Source organism: Melitaea cinxia, chromosome 26 (assembly GCF_905220565.1).
Source record: "Melitaea cinxia chromosome 26, ilMelCinx1.1, whole genome shotgun sequence".
In the NCBI taxonomy this organism is placed as follows: Eukaryota; Metazoa; Arthropoda; class Insecta; order Lepidoptera; family Nymphalidae; genus Melitaea; species Melitaea cinxia.
This window is the reverse complement of record NC_059419.1, coordinates 11,345,381-11,366,411: the sequence shown is the minus strand read 5'-3', so window position 1 is coordinate 11,366,411 and position 21,031 is coordinate 11,345,381. Positions and strand designations below refer to the sequence as shown.

At 34.8% G+C, this 21,031-nt stretch overlaps 1 non-coding gene across 1 annotated transcript; it reads left to right on the top strand.

The window, feature by feature from the left end:
* Positions 1–8,235: 8,235 nt before the first annotated feature.
* LOC123666650 lies at positions 8,236–8,397 on the top strand. The gene has a single exon (XR_006745302.1). It is a non-coding gene; the product is annotated as a U1 spliceosomal RNA (small nuclear RNA).
* Positions 8,398–21,031: the final 12,634 nt, after the last annotated feature.

The following is a 21,031-nucleotide window of genomic DNA, read 5'->3' as shown; positions in this document are numbered from 1 at the left end:
TATCCACGCAACCTATGAACTCAATCGATTTGAAGTAAAGTCGAACGAGGATTTCTCCTTAGTTCTAAAGTTATAAAATCCTGACAATTTCTCGGAATACAGTTTGAAATGTGCTCTTTTATTAGAGGTAACATTAGGTTTAATAAAATTATTGTGTGGATTTAATGGCACTGTATTCTAAGCAAAATTGTATTAATTTTATAATAAAACACTTTTTTTAACAGTAACGGGGGAGTTTCTTATCGAACCTTCTCTACAGAATTTACATTCCGGTGTGGTTTCACTTTTAAGTAATTAAAACAAATGAAATTTTAATTTGTAAATTCATAAATAAAAAAAAATAATTTTTGAGTTTTATTTTTATTTTTATTGTTATGTTTCCAAAATTGCTAATTTGATGTCAGCGCGAGCATCGAGCTCCCGCCCTCCGCCTGAAAGCAGAAGATTGCTGGGGCAGTCAATGCAAGAAGGAACTAAATATCATATCTTTAGAATGAAATGTGTTCATATTGATTGATTTTCTAAGAAATAGAATACTATAAAATAAGTTTTTAGGTGCAACAAAACAATATATAGATATGCCAAATATCTACGATCATTTTAAAACTAAAAATTAATTTGATACAAATATTTCTAAAAATTTTGTCTGAGAAAATGTAGACTCTTCCATTATAGAATTACCAATTCATTCATTTACCAGGCAATAAGATGTCCAAAACTAATCCTATATGTGGAAAAAGAGAAATCTTCGGAATTGGACATTTATAGATTCTAGCAGAAAGCGCTTTTCGGCTTTAATCAGGAATATCTAGAGACATGAATAACTTGATACTAGAGAAAAATATACTGAAGGAACTCGACTCATAAAAATGTAAAGTAGAATCAAGATTTTCCGCTGAGCTGTCTTCGAGCTAACCTTAAGATATGAACCGAATCTTTATGTAAAAGATATGGGTGTATTAAGCTTGGTGAATATTGCTTGGAATGTTTCAAATTGCGAATTCACTTGGGCTGTTAATGTTTCGAGATATTAACTTTTGATCTTCCGTTAAAAACAACTTTTTAATTGAAATTTTCGCAAAATAACTTGGTAATGAATTTTAATTAATTTGTTGTTTTTAGATAGCTAAGTGTTAAAGTAAACAAAGTCTGAATATAAATATTTCTAGGAACAGGAAAACAGTATCGGGATAAGTTGAGTAATAAGCTTCTTCTCGAGTTACTAATGTCGTGCTAATATCCTCTAAATATGAACGTTAATACACGCTATGAATTAATTGCAATTGTGATAGTAAATTTTGTATTTGTGTAAGATAACGATAAAATGATGAACATAAATTCAAAGATTTCAATTCATATAAATAAACAACCGCTCTGGTGTTGTGGTGCGTGTAGGTGATTATAGCACCGACGGTTTGCGGGGTCGGTTCCCGCGCGGAATGGATATTTGAATTTGTAAAAGAAAAAATCGGTTTGGATGTCTGTCCTTGTGGGTTGTCTTCCTGCCGGTCCCGGTTCTTATCATAAATACCTGAAAGCGATCGTTAATAATAGTAGGGAAGCTCAAGTCCTTCTCCTACGTTAGGAAATGTGGATCCTCTTACATAGGAGGTGGATCATGATTGTGAATCATGATTTCAATATAAATCTTCAAATTATTACAACCGTTCTGGTAGAAAAAGGAAATAGTAAAGTTAAATAGAAACTACACAATTACAATTTATGAGATTGCGACTTCAACCATTTTAGCAAAAGCGATAATGATCAAAAAACCTTTATCGATTGAATCAGTTAATAAAAGTGCCAAAGTAACACACCCAGTTTAATCTCAGACCCGTAGAATACAAAATGAACTCGTTCCGAGCGATTTGTCGTTGAAATGCAAAATACACCTCCAACTAAAAAACTTTCCACTGTCGTAATACAATCCGCGATAACTTCGCTCAGATCCGAATCTCTTATTCAATTTCAGGCTCAACTACAGGCTACAATCACCTTTAATCTCCTTGACATAAGGCAGGAAATCCCAAGTTTCTAAAGTCAGACTTTAGCTAGGAGCGTTTGCGTTCGATGCATTACTTATTTGAAAGGGATAAGAGCTAATTTCGTTTAAAGCGCAGTATCAATGAAGTCGTTAGTACTCAAGGAGTGGAAAGGGTCCTACAATAAAGTGTTGAATTGGAGCAAAGCCAGAAGCAAGTGTGCTAGTCAGCAGAGCTGACCTTGTTACGTTGATGAGGTTAACAGTGTAAGAAAACTTGTCTTGTCATCCTGATACGGAGTTGGTAAAAATACATTCTATTAATATATTTAAGCAACTTTTAACTCTGCGGGAGGCGTGTCCTATATTGTTACACGGACTGCCGCTACCGGGTCGAAAATACCCCAATGGATTATGGGGTTCTAACAAGTATTTAATAAAAAGTTTTTTGAATTAAGTATATTGTAATATAATAATGTTTAGATAAAGTATTTCAATGAAATGACAGTGTAAAATTCAATACTTTTTGCACAATATGTCTGATACGAAACATAAATTTGACTCTAAAGATATGAAAATATAAAAAAAATTGTTCAATATCAAAATAACTTAACATATTCTTACTTATGATAATAATTATATTATGTACGGTAAAGGTAGTAAAGGTAGCCTAAGTTACTCCTGATTACATCAGCTATCTGCCAGTGAAAGTCCCATCAAAATTGGTCCAGCCGTTTCAGAGATTAACCGGAACAAACAAACAGGTAGACAAAAATTGTAAAAAAAATATTTTGGTATATGTACCGTGTATACATCCATACGCATTAAGTAAAAAGTGGTTATTTTAAAATTACAAGCTGACACTTCAATTTTATTTATTTGTATAGATTGATTTGGCATTTTTTGAACAAGAAACTTTCGAAATATAACATTAAAAATCATACTCTACATGAATATATATCTTTATGACATGAATAGCAACTTATTTAAGTTTCACGATACACAGTTTTTACTTTTATGAATTGGTCATAATAATAATATGCAATCGAAATCGAATATTCTGTGGTGGTTTTAAAACTTGGCAATGAGTAGGCTTATCACTTTAGGTAAATTTAACAGGTTTTATGTAACCTTAATACTGATGATTTCATATATTTAGGTACCTTGGTACCTTGACACACCTGAAGTACTATTTATAAGACATCGAAATAAGTCTGGACATCGATATATCTTCACTTGCTTTTTCTGAATTATTTATTCTTCTTTAAGAGGGAAATAACACAACCTTCTTGGTCTAAATCAACAAAAATGAAAAGTAGAATACTAAAAGTGTTAAAGCACTAATACTCTTCATGGTGTGGTTAAATCTAAATAAATAAATAAAACGCTGTGTGGCTACTGAGGGATAACACAGTTCCACTACCACCTTGGAACTTATAAAGCCGACCGATGACAGGATAACCATCCAACTGCTGACTTTGAAATACACAGGCCGAAGACGGGCAGCAGCGTCTTCGGGGCGACAAAGCCAGCCCTGCGGTCACTAGCCCGCCTGCCCAGCGTGGTGACTATGGGCAAGACACATGAGCTCACGCCATTTTTTGGCGCGAACTTGTGGAAGCCTATGTCCAACAGTGGACTGCAATAGTATAGCGATGTAACAATAATTTAATATTTTATCACGGATTTACTGGATTTATGAATTTTCAAATTGTTGAAAATATTGCATATATTTGAAAAAAAAAAAACGATTTAAATACAACCTGCGTTTATCCCGTTCGACGGTATTTGTGAACAGAGAGTATGTTCAAACTATCCCCCGTTTTATTGTGAATGTCCCATAAAATGAGACTAACAATGACATTTACTCTCTGTGCAGTTTGATTCTATAGTTTAATACAAACCAATAAAATGTGCAAATACCCTCAAATGGTCACTAAAAGTTAACGTTGAATTTTATTTAGAAGTTGTTAGGTAACCTGTCTTTTGCGATATATTTTAGGCTATTAAACATTACTACACACAGTTAAAGCACTGGTTGTTGTTAAAGCGGTAGCGTGTTTGATTTCCGCTCATGGGGAACATTTGGCCCTATACAGATGTTTACCGTGGTCTGGATATTTATGCTTGTGTCATCATTATCATCATTACAGCTTATACAGTCCACTGCTGGACATAGGCCTCCACAAGTTTACGCCAAAAATAACGTGAAATCATGTGTTTTGCCCATAGTCACCACGCTGGGCAGGCGGATTGGTTACCGCAGTACTGGCTTTGTCGCACCGAAGACGCTGCTGCCCGTCTTCGGCCTGTGTATTTCAAAACCAGCAGTTGGATGGTTATCCCGCCATCGGTCGGCTTCTTAAGTTCCAAGGTGGTTGTGGAACCTTGTTATCCCTTAGTCGCCTCCTACGACACCCACGGGAAGAGAGGGGGTGGCTATATTCTTTAGTGCCGTAGCCACACAGCACATTATATTTATTTATTATTTATTTGTTAAGAATAAATTATTAGAAGTCGAGTAAAAGAAATAAATTTAAAAATTGTAACCTTAAATAAAATCACGTAAAACGCTTAGTTTTTCACAAAGACCGTGAAACTGAATGGGACAAAGTCACGGAATTCGAAAAAGTTCTTTCTATTCGTGTGTAATATAATCATTGAAATATCTAATAAAAACGCCATCAGACCTCACCATTCACATATCATCCTCCGTCCCCTAAGGCCCTTTATAACGAAATCTATTATGCCTTTTGCCTATGTTTAGGGTTCCTTTCTCAATGGACATCAATGAGACGCTTTTACTAAGGATTCAGTTACCTGTCCATCCGTCTGTCTGTCAAAGGACAATTTGAGACTGACATAGTTGATAGAAGCTTTTAATGTTATCAGTACGATGAGATGTATTATTTTAATAACGTTCAATGAATAAAAACATTTTTATGTGATAAGGAGTCATCCTTTAATTGACGACATGTTGGCGCAGCAGTGACAGCACTGGTTGTTACACTGGTGGTTACGGGTTCGGGCTCACAACAGACATTTATATTGGCCATATAGATATTTGTCGTGGTCTGGGCGTTTGTGCATGTTTATTGTGTTTCCGGATGGGTGTATTGTGTATATCCTAGTGTGGGCACGATGACGATTACACGATGTTTTTAAATAACTTTTTAACCCTTTCACCCATAAGGACCTGAGGTGAGATTTTAGACTACTCTAGACTACCCCCAAACCATATCATACCCAAAATCATTTTCACACACTTTCGTGAATTTTTCAAACCCTTTAAGTATCATGCGATTAATGGACCATCCGTAAAAATTTTAGTGTCCGGGTAACAGTAGCAGTAATGCGGGTTGCATCTCCGCACATGACAAATATTTGTATGGAACATGGGTATTAGTTCTGGTCTAGGTAATTCGTACTTGTGTTCCTACATTTAAGGACTCAAATTTTACTATCTACGGAGGACCGCTGTGTGTCATGAATTATTTTGTTATCTGTCAATTTCTTAAAACCTAATTTAAGAATATTCCAAGACAAGATACTAATTTGCTTGGTTTTATTTTTATTATTTTTTATTACATTAACAGATAACAAAATGTAATTATATTAGTTACTGCGCATAAAAACCTTAATAAATATATTATCTTGTATGACTTAATTTTTATAGTCTTTTGAGTTTAACAAATAACCTATTAAAGCTAGACACAACATCTTAAATAACAGATAAGAAAGATAATTTACTTTCTGAGAAAAAGGAATAATGCTTAAACAATGTTTAATGAAATAAATCATATCATGAAAGACAAGTCGTGTCCTGTAGTTTCGTACGCATGAATTTGACGAAAAAACGTACAGAAATTTTAAATAGCCTATCTATAGTCTTCCTCGGTAAATGAACTATTCAACATGAAGAATTTCTTAACTCAACCCAGTAGTTCTAAGATTAGGTGACGAATGCTAGCGCGACCCCATCTCGCCCCACCCAGGCGGACGACTGCTCACACGTGGTGGCTTTTTAGTCAGTAGGAGTCTGATATAACCCTCTGGCGTCCTCGCGCTGGAGGGTATCCATGATAGATTTTCCCCACGTAAAAAAAAAGTAGTTCTAAGATTAGCGCGTATAAGGAAGCAAACAAACGTAATCTATAATATAAAAATGAGTCGCTGAATGTGTTGCTAAGCGCAAAACTCGAGAACGGTTGGACCGATTTCGCTAATTCTTTTTTTTTAAATATTCCTTGAAGTGCGAGGATGGTTCTTACGGAAAGAAAAATTCTTAAAAAAAAATTAATAAAATTAAAGAATCGACTGTTAGGCGATACGAAGTTCGCCGGGCCAGCTAGTTAAATATAATTTGCACGATCTTCAAAAGTAGTTTGTTTAATGTTATAAAGCTTACGGAACACTTTCAGTGTGAAATGGATCGTAACTTATTGTTTTCTGAGATTATGTAAAGTATTGTGCGATAAGCGATGGTATACTCTTTATAATATGCACAATACTTCCCGGTTTATCGTACCGATGTACCGTTATGTACCGTTTTTCAATGTTGATGTGGGGTTCGGCTGTAATTTCTTACATAACTCGTCCTTGAGAAATAACTCTATGAGACCTTTTCTATTTTAGGTAGACTTACGTTGACATGTCCATCAAAGACAAATAGAAAAATCTTAATCTTATAAGTAAAAAAAAAAACAGCTTAAATTTATTATTTATTACTTATTGTTTTAATTTAGTTAAAAGGCGGCGTTCTATTTTCCTTCGATGCATTTAAATTTTTTTTTTCTGTAGAAGCATAAAGTTAATTGTGAAATGTTTTTATAAAAAAAAAAAAAAAAAAAATTACCTCTTGTACAAATATTGGCTGTTGTTTTGTAATTTTCACGCGAATCTCACTCATTATAGCGAAGAATATTTTTCAAATTTTATCGCGGTTTATTAAATTCTTTAGATACCCGACGTTTCGAATACTTTACAGCAGAAGTCCTTCGAATTCGAAAAAGCTGTTGCACAACTATTGGGTTCGTTCAGAATATACTGCACAATAATACAAAATATCCAAACAAACAAACTTACAAACGTAACTTGTGTATATAGATCCGGTTTAAATTAAATACATTTATTATATAAATCTTCACAAATGTATCGTAAACTTCCGTCGCTAACGGTACGAGAGATATTTAAATTTCATGAAAGAGTCAGACCCAATACCCGGAGTACGCCATTAGTTGGCATCGGCTGGCGTCGTGCCAGACTAACCGACAAAGATGCCAAGCAGGAGGGGCACGATTGTCAGCGATACGCGTTATCAGGGCGAGGCATTGAAGTCTTGGTATTACGATTGACAAAATATGATATCTATCGCAGCGACCAGATATTATTTATTATATCAGAAGTGTGATTTACTGAGTTTTGAGTAGATTTGAAAGGGTTGAGGGTTTTTTTTTTTGTAATGTTGTGTATAATTTGTTTAGATATACTAATTGTTGAATAAAGTATCGAAGTTTTACTTCTTTTTAAGCGTTAGGGAAATATTATGAGAGTATTTTTTTAACGATGAGCACGCCATCATAAAAAACCGACACCATGAAATTAGCTAGTCAATGAAGGAGAAGTTAGCAACGTGAAGTTAACTAGCCAATGAAGTATAACTTCTTACGTGCGTACATAAGTACATACACGTTTTTTTGTTTTTTCTCATGCAGTATATTCTTAGACTTGTGCGCCACACATCAACATCCTGGTGTATGTTTCAAGATTTTATCGCCATCGTACACGAGATCTAAAACCTCGACCTGAGTGTCGATTCAAGTGTTCCACTGGGTCACTTCAACTTGAATAATAACACGTAATACTCAGCTAACGAACAAGAACCCAGAAGTCTCCCAATGTTTCATTACACATGAAATTATTTGTAAATATTAGAAAATCGCAAATTTATTGGAAAAAGTGATTTCTTAAAATTATCTTGAGAATTGTAGGAAATATTACGTAAATAGCAAGCCTAGTTTGTATCGTTTATATACAAAACATTGTTATTCTTGAACGACGAATATAAAACGAACTTGTAAATGGGCGCGAGGCGACTATATCATACATATGTGGGTTTACAGTGGAGTCGAGAACAACCCGCATTGTTGCAACATGTGCAGTTCCTCAATAGATGGCGCTACTAGTACATTGAATCGCGCTAGCGTTGTGTCTTCTTTGAATGTATAAGGGGTCATACTAGTGATTAAAAAAGCATACTTACCTGGCGTAGGAGATACCGTGATCATGAAGGCGGTTCTCCCAGAGCGAGACCTCACCATTGCACTGCGGTGGGGTTGACCTCTGTGATTATCCCTAATGCGGATAACTCGGACGCGTAATTTTTGGTAGTGGGGACTGCGTACGCGCCGTCCCCCCATAAATTCTAATAATAAATCCTAACCAAGTCTGTTAGTTTCATATTATACAACTACATAAAAAATTCTAACATTCGAGACTACTTGGCAATTAACTGCGACTGCTCTTGTATAGGTGAGCACAGCGGGACATGCAGATGAAACAAAAAAAAATCGATGCACAATTCACCTTCTATGGGTTAAAACTATAGTACAGAATTTTAATTTATAAAGGCAATACGAATAACAAAAGAACATTTGGTCTACTTATCATTATTTTACAATGTACCAAAAGAAACCACAAATACATAATTATATACAGTAATACCCCGGACTTACGCGATAGGTGGGACTGAGCGCTATCCGCGTAAGTCGAATTCGCCTAAGTCGTGGTACAGTTTTGGGGGTACTTTTCGTAATTGATCTGACTGTCGATTCCGGTAGATCATACGTCTTCGCTAAATCACAAATTTTTGTTTTAGAATCGTAGTCTTTAATAATGTTAAGTTTACACTCCAAAGATAATGTTTTTCTCTTCTTGTTTAAAGCAAAAGAGTCGGTTCTACTTCGTTTGGATGCCATAGTTGTACTTAGTAAATATCTCAGGTCGACGCACAACTTGTGCGTGTTTTTTTGTGCGTTGTGCGGCACAAAGCACAAAAAAACACAAAATCGTAACTTATGTACCTACGCGCCGAATCCGCACTACACGTCTGTGCCTGTTGTAAACTGAACGAATAATAATGCGGGTGGGGGGAGTCAAACAAAAAACGAATAGACGAGAAAATTAAATCGTGTAACTCCGAATTCGCGTAAGTCGAGGTAGCGTAAGTCGGGGTATTCCTGTACGCTATTAGCGAATGTTCAATCACTACTAAATATTATTACTTATAACGCAAAGAATAGTTAGAGATCAATTAAAAGTACTACCGACATTGTACTAACAACATAGTAATCATAACAAAAATATATATATTAAACCTATACTTCAATAAAAACTACAAAAACCCCTTAGATTCTGAAATTTTTTTCCCTATAAATTATAAGTGGCTTAAAAATTTAACTCCAGCCCGCAGCGAGATATGAGCTTTTGTGAACAAAAGACCGCTTTAATAGGATTTCTATTATGAAAGAACTAAAAAATACTTTCATTCCGAAGTCAATTACAAACTTACTGTTTTGAGTTTCGAAGAGGCGCTGTTAACTGATTGAAGCGCTACTTTGCTATATTCATTTAAAACATAATCTCCTTGAATATTTTGGTCGAAATTTTTTCGTCTTCCTTAGAAGGACCGGACCAGGCATGCCTGATCAATTCGCTTTTTTTTGTTAAACAATTTTTTCAAGAATATACATTCGTGTTTTTTAAAAGGACCGGAGTGAACCGGCTGATCAGAATGAGGATCGGGTCCAGATCAGGAAATCTCATCTCATCCTGATCAGGTCCAGATACATGATCTGGTTGAGCCTGACCTTTTTTCTAGTCGGGATTGACTTGAGATATGTGTTGGTCATATTGAAGACTAACTGTATGTATCTATGCTATGCCTAGTTCGGTTACAGATGCTAATCTCATTACTTCTGATATTGTTGCCACATTATCATTGTAATATAGTTCTAAGTTTGTGAAATAAAGATATTATTATTATAATTTAAAAAAAAAAAACAATCTAAGCAGCTTATTAACGTGAAACATATACCAGCTTTTCATTTAGTTCTACAGTAGTAAAATTGCGAAAACTACACTCATACAGACTTACTACATTCATACAGACGGATAAACAAATTTTTAAAAAGAATATTTTATAGTTTTTTTTTGGTCCTAGGAAGACCATTCTTACGATTTTTAAATGTTCTTTGATGAAATAATTTTTAACCGACTTCCAAAAAAGAAGGAGGTTCTCAATTCGACTGTTTTTTTTAATGTATGTTACATCAGAACTTTTGGCCGGGTAGACCGATTTCGACAAATTTTGTTTTAATCGAAAGGTGGTGTGTGCCAATTGGTCCCATTTAAATTTATTTGAGATCTAACAACTACTTTACCGATTTTGATGATTCTTTTTTTGTTGAAAAGGGAATATCCCTAGTTAGGTACCGTGATAAGGAAACCAGAATCTGATGATGGGATCCCAGAGAAATCGAGGGAAACTCTCGAAAATCCGTAATAACTTTTTACTGGATGTACCGATTTTGATAATTTTTAATTTAATCGAAAGCTGATGTTTATCATGTGATCACATATAAATTTTATCGAGATCTGATAACTAATTTTTGAGTAATCTTTGATAACGCGTAGTTGCTTGACTATTTTTTCGTCGATCTACGTTGTATTACTCGTCGATGTAATTGAAGTCGGTTTTTTTTTCGTTTGCGAGCAAACACAATTATATAATCAACATTTAATATTGGAGGGTCAATCAATTACATAGGTCTGGGATTTCCTTTACCCCCAAATAATAGTTATTTTTACATATCTAAGTGTATTAAATTAAAAAATGTGAGCTGTCACGTGACGGCTGGCAGATGTGAAACATCGAAATTATTTTGCACAAGTAATAGGCATAAAGGTACAGATTATGTCAGGAACTAAATATGGCATGATAAAAAATATACAGTACCCAGTCGCTTGATCATGGCATCGCGTCGCCATGTCTTACGCACTACTACATAATTATATTCCATCATACAGCGGTCGCCACGGCTTGTATCGCCACGCCAACAATCAGGTTTACCCTCGCCTATACTTAGGTGTTTCACATCACAAATACAGCAATGTATTTTCTTTAGAACTCACTCACTCACTTCAGCCTATCGCAGTCCACTGCTGGACATAGGCTTCCCCAAGTTCGCGCCAGACATCCCGGTCTTCCGCAATCCTCATCCAGCTGACACCGGCAATCTTACGTAGATCGTCGGTCCAACGGGCCGGAGGACGTCCCACACTGCGTTTGCCAAGACACGGTCTCCACTCTAGGACCCATCTACTCCAATGGCCATCGGTCCTGCGACACAGATGACCAGCCCACTGCCACTTCAACTTGCTAATTCTGTAGGCTATGTCGATTACTTTCGTTCTCTCGCGGATAGTCTCATTTCTAATCCTCTCTTTGTTAACATACGCAGCCGAGACGTGGACACTGACGAAGGGACTGATCCACAAGTTTAGGGTCGCTCAACGTGCAATGGAACGGGCTATGCTTGGGGTTTTTTTAGCACATCTAGATTTATTTTTATTGATGACACGCGTGTTCCTAGAATAAGAATTTTTGGTTCTAATCGTGTTCTTTACACGCTGGCGTCTGGCGTTAATATTGATAACCCCTCTGGTGTGGTAGGGCGTGTGCCGTGTTGACGTTTGATACGATGACGCCTACACACCGACGACAAACAACTGAAGTAAAACTTCTTTAGCTCCATCTAACTTATATCTCCCTCTCAACTTCCGTTCGCCTCGCACGATCACACTTTTCGTAACGCTCTCGTCACGCATTCACCAGCTTACTCCCCAAGTCAAGCGTGCGTGAAAAAGTTTTATTTCAAAAATAATAGTTAATGCTTGCCGGTACTACGCGCTATTACTAAAAAAAATTAAAAAATGTAATTCGGTCAAAAATTTACGGGATAGAATGTTTCAATTTTTAACCGACTTCCAAAAAAGGAGGAGGTTCTCAATTCGACTGTATTTTTTTTTTTTTTTTTTTTTTTTTTTTATGTATGTTACATCAGAACTTTTGACCGGATGGACCGATTTTGACAAATTTTGTCTTAATCGAAAGGTGGTGTGTGCCAATTGGTCCCATTTAAATTTATTTGAGATCTAACAACTACTTTTCGAGTTATATCTAATAGTGCGTTTTTACTTGACGCTTTTTTCGTCGACCTACGTTGTATTATATCGCACAACTTTCTACTGGATGTACCGATTTAATTAATTCTTTTTTCGTTGGAAAGAAGATATCTCTAGTTCAGTACCATGACAAGGAAACCAGGATCTGATGATGGGATCTCAGAGAAATCGAGGGAAAGTCTCGAAAATCCACAATAACTTTTTACTGGGTGTACCGATTTTGATAATTTTTAATTTAATCGAAAGCTGATGTTTATCATGTGGTCACATATAAATTTTATCGAGATCTGATAACTACTTTTTGAGTAATATTTGATAACGCGTAGTTGCTTGACTGTTTTTTCGTCGATCTGCGTTGTATTACTTGTCGATGTAATTGAAGTCGGTTTTTTTTTCGTTTGCGAGCAAACACAATTATTTTTCGTAGCCTAGTACCTATTCCAATTGCCAAGTAATTAGTTTTAAAAGGGAAACCTATTTTTTAACCGACTTCAAAAAAAGGAGGAGGTTACTCAATTCGACCGTATATATATATATATTTTTTTTTATGTATGTTCGCAGATAACTTCTTCGTTTATGAACCGATTTTGATAATTCTTTTTTTGTTGGAAAGGAGATATTCATAGTTTGGTACCATGATAAGGAAACCAGGATCTGATGATGGGATCCCAAAGAAATCGAGGGAAAATTTCAAAAATCGTATTGGTGACTAGTAAATTTAATCATGTTTTCATTAAGTACTATAAGGCAGTACTATTTAATAAAGGTCTGGAGTCGATCTGATGATGGAGACGAAAGATAGTCGAGGGTACTCTTCAACGACTTATAGAAATTACCTGCTGGTTGAACTTAATTCGTTTCTATTGATGAGAACTTTGCACCTATATGAGTTACAAGTGCCATTAAAGTCTGATGATGGAGACGAAAGATAGTCGAGGGAACTCTTTAACGATTTATAGCAATTACCTGCTGTTTGAACTTAATTCGTTTCTATTGTTTTTGAACTTTGCATATATATGAGTTATAAGTACCATTTCAGTCTGATGATGGAGACGAAAGATAGTCGAGGGTACTCTTCAACGACTTATAGCAATTACCTGCTGGTTGAACTTAATTCGTTTCTATTGATGAGAACTTTGCACCTATATGAGTTACAAGTGCCATTAAAGTCTGATGATGGAGACGAAAGATAGTCGAGGGAACTCTTCAACGATTTATAGCAATTACCTGCTGTGTGATCATCTGTGTAGCAGGACCAGGTTTGATGATGGAGCCCATAAACACTCGAGGGAATTTCTCAACAATTTATAGCAGTTACCTTTTGCTGTTTAACGACCGCTTTGATATAATGGTGCATGTGCCGTGTCGGCGGCGCTTAAACACCGACGGTCGCGGGTTCTATTCCCGCTCGGAGTGGATATTTATGTTTATACAAATATTTATTTTCGGTCTAGTTGTTAATCCTTGTGGTTCTCTCAACCTAGCCTCGGAGAACACGCTAGGCTGTCAGTCCCGGCTGTTATTACGTATACCTGATAGCGAAATTTACTCATAGTATGTCGACGCGTTAGCGCAGCGGTCACAGCACCGGCTGTTGCGCTGGCGTTAGTGGGTTCAATCCCCGCGCACGACAGACGTTTGTATTGGCCATATAGATGTTTGTCATGATCTGGGTGTTTGTGCTTGTGTATTGTGTATGTTTCCGAACCCCCGACATAAGAGAAAAAGCATCCTTGTTAGGTCTACCCATCACTAAAAATTGTAAATTAAAATAATTTTTAACAAAAAAAACCGACTTCAAAAAGGAAACTAAAAAGTGAAAAATAAATTTACTTAGTACAAAGTAATTCGTATTTGGATTTAGTTAATCAGAAATGATTCAATAAATATTTTATAATTTTGAAGTTGGTGCCAAGTAAATACTACAAATAACCTGGCTAAAATAGCAAATACAAACAACACACACACAACAAACAAGTACAAAAAATATTATAAGATATGTCAAAACAATAACAGAATAATAACAGTATTCAACCTAATAGTCAATGAAACAAATTATGAAAGAAAACTGAATACAACTTACGAGTAGATATTAGAGTAGTTGTTGTTTTACTTTACAGTTTCCTTTTTGAAGTCGGTTTTTTTTTGTAAAAATTTTTTTAAGTCAATGTTATTAGTATACGCACTAAAATTATGTTTGCTCGCAAACGAAAAAAACCGATTTCAATTACATTGACAAGTAATACAGTGCAACCTGAATATAACATAACTCAATATAACGACGTCCTCAAATTAACAAAATTTTTGTAATCCCCTTGAATTGTCCATAAGAGTACATGCAAAATACACCTTTACATTGCGAACATTTTTTGCGAACAACCTCTTTATAACGAATTTTGTCAACCCAAAACTTTTATATAAAGTTCCCTGCAATGTATAACTCTTAATCTCATAGTATGTGATTCATGTCGCGACATGTTTCAACACGCTTTTGTTTGTTCGTAAAACAATCATTGTTGTTTGATGGAAAGTAATGTAAACACCTTCTGCTCGTCACTATTGTTAAAGATTTAAGTTAAAATGTCTCAGAAACGTAAAAGAAGTACCTTATCGGTCGCAGAAAAGCGAAACATCATTAATTTACGGATTTCAGTGCATTTATTTTTGAGAAAGAAAATTTTTTGTTACTTACCTAATTGTTTTTATATAGTAAATACATGCAATAATTTGATAAAAATGTGTTATCATTTATTAGTAGAAGCTGTTCGCTATAACAAGATGTGTACCTACATAATGTTGAGGCAAATAAAACTATTTTTTTACCTCTTTATAACGAATTTTAGACCAACCTAACCTCAACGTAACAAACCTCAGTTCAATGAATTACAACGAGGTTGCACTGTATAACGTAAGTAGGCGAAAAAAAATTTACAAACGCACTAGTCGTCATTACAATTTTCGAGGGTTTTCCTCGATTTCTCTGGGATTCCATCATCAGATCCTAGTTTCCTTATCATGGTACCACACTTGGGATATCTCCTTTCTAACAAAAAAAGAATTATCAAATTCGGTTCATAAACAACCAAGTTATCTTCGAACATACATTAAAAAAAAAAACAAATATATATTGAATATTGAATTGGTTATTTTTTTATTCATATTTTGACGACGCGCTGGTGCAGCGGTCACATCGCCAGTTGTTGCACTAGTGGTCGCGGGTTCGATCCCCTCACATGAAAATCATTTGTATTGGCCATACAGATGTCGTCGTCTGGGCGTTTCTGCTTGTGTATTGTGTGTCTTTGCGGACCCTCGACACATGTGATAATACTACTGGGGATCGCTGAGTATGAAGCGTTTATTAGTTATTTATATCATTTTAATTAACATTTAATCTGATAAATTGTTATTATGAATCTCTTAGACTTTTATCTAATATATAAAATTCTCGTGTCACGGTGTTTTTAGTTAAACTCCTCCGAAACGGCTTGACCGATTCTCATAAAATTTTGTGTGCATATTGAGTAGGTCTGAGAATCGAACATCTATTTTTCATCCCCCTAAATGTTAAGGGTAGTCCACCCCTACTTTTTTTTTAATTTTTAGGTAAATTATTCATTTGTTTATGATACAACATTAAAAAATACATACAACCCTAAATTTTCAACCCTCTACGATCAACCCCTGTTTTAAATAGCGTTTAGCGGCAAGACACCGTTTGCCGAGTCAGCAAGTTTGAATATAAATTTTTAATAATGGAAAAAATCGATTTACATTTCATCGGCTCTTTTTCCACTAATCTCACGTCCCTAGCAATTAATCACCTAAAACGTAACATACAACATGCATACAACAACGAATATGTAATTGCAGCCTGTCAACACCGTGATTTGGTAACAAATTATTTATTTGGTAACAAATTATTTATTTGGGAACGAGTGCACGAACTGCAACACGTCCCAACATGCAAAAATTTTCACACACAGTACAAATATAGAATCCTTCGTTGCGTAACACAGGAACAGACCAATCTGCCTCAAGATCCTTCTATATCCGAGCGAGAAACATCGTTAGCGCGATACAACGGACGACTAACGCCATCTACCGGGAAACGGTGTGCTTTGGTCGCGACCTAGTATCAAAGTTTCAAGCCTTGTTATTCTTTAATAATATGTCAAATCTCAATGGAAATATTCTAAAAACTCTCAAATGAGAGTATCTTTTAAAATTTTCGTTATCTTCTTTTGAACGAAATAACAAATTTTGAGATTTTAATTGTCGTTTGGACAATTTTTAACGGACTTCCGTAAAAGGAGGAGGTTTTCAATTCGATTGTAATTTTTTTTATGTATGTTAAATCAGAACTTTTGACTGAGTCGACCCGACTGACTTCGATGAAAAAGGTGTTGCGTATCATTTGGTCCCATTTAAATTTCATTGTTATCTGACAAGTACTTTTCGAGTTACGTTGTATTAAGCCGCATAACTTTTCACTGGGTTTATGGATTTTTATAATTCTTACTTTAATTGATAGCTAATGGTTGTCATGTAGTTTTATTTAAATTTGATCTATATCTCATGACTACTTTTTGAGTAATTTTTGATAGCGCGTATTTACTTGACTATTTTTTTGTCTACTTACGTTGTATTACTTGTCGATGTAATTGAAGTCGGTTTTTTTTTGTTTGCGAGCAAACACAATTATTTACGTACGGTTTTGGCTAACATACTAATATGGATTAAATGATGGTTTTTAAAACCCACTAAAATTCTAGAATAACTGGACCGATTTGGGAAATTTTTGTTTTGAAATATTTAAAGAAGCCCAAGGAAGGTTTAAAAGATGATAAAATGTGAGGAAATTACAAGGAAAATAGTAAAAACAATAATTTTATTTTCCCATACAAACTATTCGTACTTATCGCATATTCTGAATATTTCTCAACATAAATTTAAAGTTTTAATTAAAAAAATAATCATAGATAAAGCTTATTATTCGGTGCAGGATTACATAGTTGATAAACATGTGTGGACTTAGTGACGCTGTATTTCATGCAACATGTTTCTAATTTTGTACTAAAACACAGTTTATATATTATGTTTCAAAAGAGTAACTGCGGAGTTTCTTGCCGATTCTTCTCTGCAGAATCTACATTCCAAATCGGCGGTAGCTTCACTTCTACAAATATAATAATTGATTTTTAAAGTTTTAATTTGTAAAGTGACGATTCGAAAGTGCTTTTGGGGCCTATTTGAGTAAAGCCGTTTTTGATTTTTTGATTTATCAAACAAATGTGCGAAAATTATGAATAGACACAATATGTCATTATGTAGTTTTTGGTGGAGAATGTGTTTGCGTTTTATTTTTTGGTTATCTGATAAGTTTCAGTTCTTAAATTCTAACAGTATTTAATTCTGGGGCGGTAGAAAGTACGCCGTGTGGTGGCCGAGTAGAATAGCACCACCCCCTCTCTTCCCGTGGGCGTCGTAAGAGGCGACTAAGGGATAACACAGTTCCACTACTACCTTGGAACTTAAAAAGCCGACCGATGGCGGGATAACCATCCAACTGCTGGCTTTGAAATACACAGGCCAAAGCCAGCCCTGCGTGGTGACTATGGCCAACACACGAGTTCACGCCAGCCTATGTCCAGTAGTGGACTGCGAAAGGCTGCTGTGATAATGATGATGTGATGAATGTTTGAAAATACTTTTAAGCTATTGAATAATTAAAAACCTGACATTTTAAAAGATAATAAATTTTTATTTAATAAAACAACTATTTTTGAATTTTATCGACCTGTCCTCCCGTGACCATGTTAGCTGTAATGTGTCTGGAACATCGGACGTCTAAAAAACAGAAGAAATCGCGATAAAATCCGAAAAAGTTGTTTCATTATAATGAGTGAAATTACATTTTTATGTAAAATAAAATCTTTATAAATCTATGTAATATTTATATTTTTTTTTTATGTAAAATAAAATCCTATGATAATACACTGAGTCGTTTCAGCTTGAGCAATAATTTAAGTTTAAATGGTCCACTGGAGGGCTTTTCGACAACCAAAGGTGCTCTTGACAACACTGCTTGAATGCAGTTTTATTTAGCTGTGATCTTCTTGTAAGGTAATTTTCCAGTCAGGCTCCTGCTGATTCCTGCTGTGCCTTACCCCAGTCAAATAAGTTTATAATTAACTTCAAAATAAAAACATTTTTTTTTAGTTCTTACTTAAAAGAAATCCCATTAACGCGCTCTTTTGTTCTCAAAGAGCTCATATCTCGCCGAGCAGACTGGAGTTAAATTGTTAAACTACTGAAATCTATTGGTTAAAATTTTTGAGGACTTAAGTCGTTTTCGTGGTTTTTATTTGAGTTCAATTCATATCTATTAAACTTTCCCTTTGGTGACTTTTTGTAACGTCGAGAACATTTTTTTTGGAATTAATTAATTTAATTGGAATTCTCCTTAAGAATCGTTATTCATATTGGCCCCCCAGTGTGAAAAAATATGATGAGTAAAATCTGCTGAACGAATGACCTCGTTACGTTTTTCATAACGCCATCTATCGCATAAAGTCTAAAGGCGTAACAACGTTTTCTAATAACGCCATATCGTCGTAACGTAATCATCGATAGATGGCGTTATTTGATTCGTTTATTTACCATTGGATATGGTATTAATCTTTTTAACCGACTTCCAAAAAAGGAGGAGGTTCTCAATTCGACTGTATTTTTTTTTTTTTTTTATGTGTTACATCAGAACTTTTGACCGGGTAGACCGATTTCGACAAATTTTGTTTTAATCGAAAGGTGGTGTGTGCCGATTGGTCCCATTTAAATTTATTTGAGATCTAACAACTACTTTTCGAGTTATATCTAATAATGCGTTTTTACTTGAGGCTTTTTTCGTCAACCTACGTTGTATTATACCGCATAACTTTCTACTAGATGTACCAATTTTAATAATTCTTTTTTTGTTGGAAAGGAGATATCCCTAGTTTAGTACCATGATAAGGAAACCAGGATCTGATGATGGGATCTCAGAGAAATCGAGGAAAACTCTTGAAAATCCGCAATAACTTTTTACTGGGTGTACCGATTTTGATAATTTTTAATTTAATCGAAAGCTGATGTTTAATCATGTGGTCACATATAAATTTTATCGAGATCTGATAACTACTTTTTGAGTAATCTTTGATAACGCGTAGTTGCTTGACTATTTTTTCGTTGATCTACGTTGTATTACTTGTCGATGTAATTGAAGTCGGTTTTTTTTCGTTTTTCTTAGACTAATAAGCCTTTTTTGTACCTATTTAGACAGTCGATCTGAAGGAGTAAACTCCAATCATGCATCAGAGCTGACACACACACGTTTTTTAATATATAATTAGATCGGAATCCAAGCGTACGGCTCACCTGATGATGAGCGATTACCGTAGCCTATAGACGTCTGTAACACCAAAAGCATCGCAAGCGCCTTGCTAACCCCATCCCCAATTCCCTTCAGGAGCTCTGGTTACCTTACTCACCAACAGGAATAGTGGCCCTACAAACTGTGGCAACGGGCTTGTCAATACATACATGTGCATTGAAGTAATTTCTCATTAAATATAGTATTAGGACGGATATTCAAAATACTATATCATCGGGTTCAGCATCAAGCCACGAGAGACCCGTCGCTAAATAGTGAGAGATTAATTAGAAAATTACGTCCGAAGTTACAAAGCTGAAATTGAACCTACGCCCCTGGAGTATTGCGTGAAAGGTATTTTAGAATATTGCTAAATACTGTGTGACCTAATCTAGATTGACGACTATCAAATTGCACTTTATAAAAAGTTCTTATTTAGACTTTATCTAGATTTAAGATTCATTTCTTTGCATTTAACTATTTAATAATAATAAAAAAACCTTACAGAGTCCCTTATTATATTATAAAATATTTATTTTAAGTTCTATTTGAAGTAGGTATAAAAATAAAAACTTTTTAACAAAAAAATAAACCGCTGAAAAAACTGAAAAGCAAAAGATAACTAACCCTTTTTTATTTAACCGTACTAACTAACTTCTTAATGTAATGAAACTATATCTAAGTATATATTTTTGTAAATAGTTGAGTTTTTAATTAATCTTAATAACGAAGTTCTTAAACTAATGTAAGTATAGCTAAGTAATTTTGAGTCGGCGCGAAAAGTTATGCGTCATACATAAAAAAAAAAAATATACTCGTCAACTTGGGAACCTCCTCCATTTTCGTCGGTTAAAAATAATTATTCGGGTAGGTATACATTTTTTATTATGATTTTTTTATCGATAAAAAAACATTACAAAATTATCTTAACAATTTTATTTTATTTACAATGATTTATAAAAATATATAATAAACTAGCTGACCTGGCAAACTTCGTATCGCCTAATTTTTTTTCTTAAATATAATAATTACATATATCAAAACAAAATATACCCTATCTTTATTCCAATCGGGTCTTAGAACTGGTCACAGTACAACTACTGCTTTGGTTAAGATTACTGATGACATCAGATTGGCTATGGATAACCAGGAACTTACTGTATTGACATTTCTTGACTTTAGTAATGCTTTCAATACGGTAGATTACGACATATTACTGGCTGTTCTTAAATCTCTCAATATATCTCCATCAGTAATTAAGTGGTTTCATAGTTATTTAAATGGTCGTCGTCAGCGTATTAGAGTCCAAGACTCGTGCTCTGAATGGCTAACCGTGAATGCCGGTGTACCTCAAGGCGGCGTTTTATCGCCTCTACTATTTTCAATATTTATTA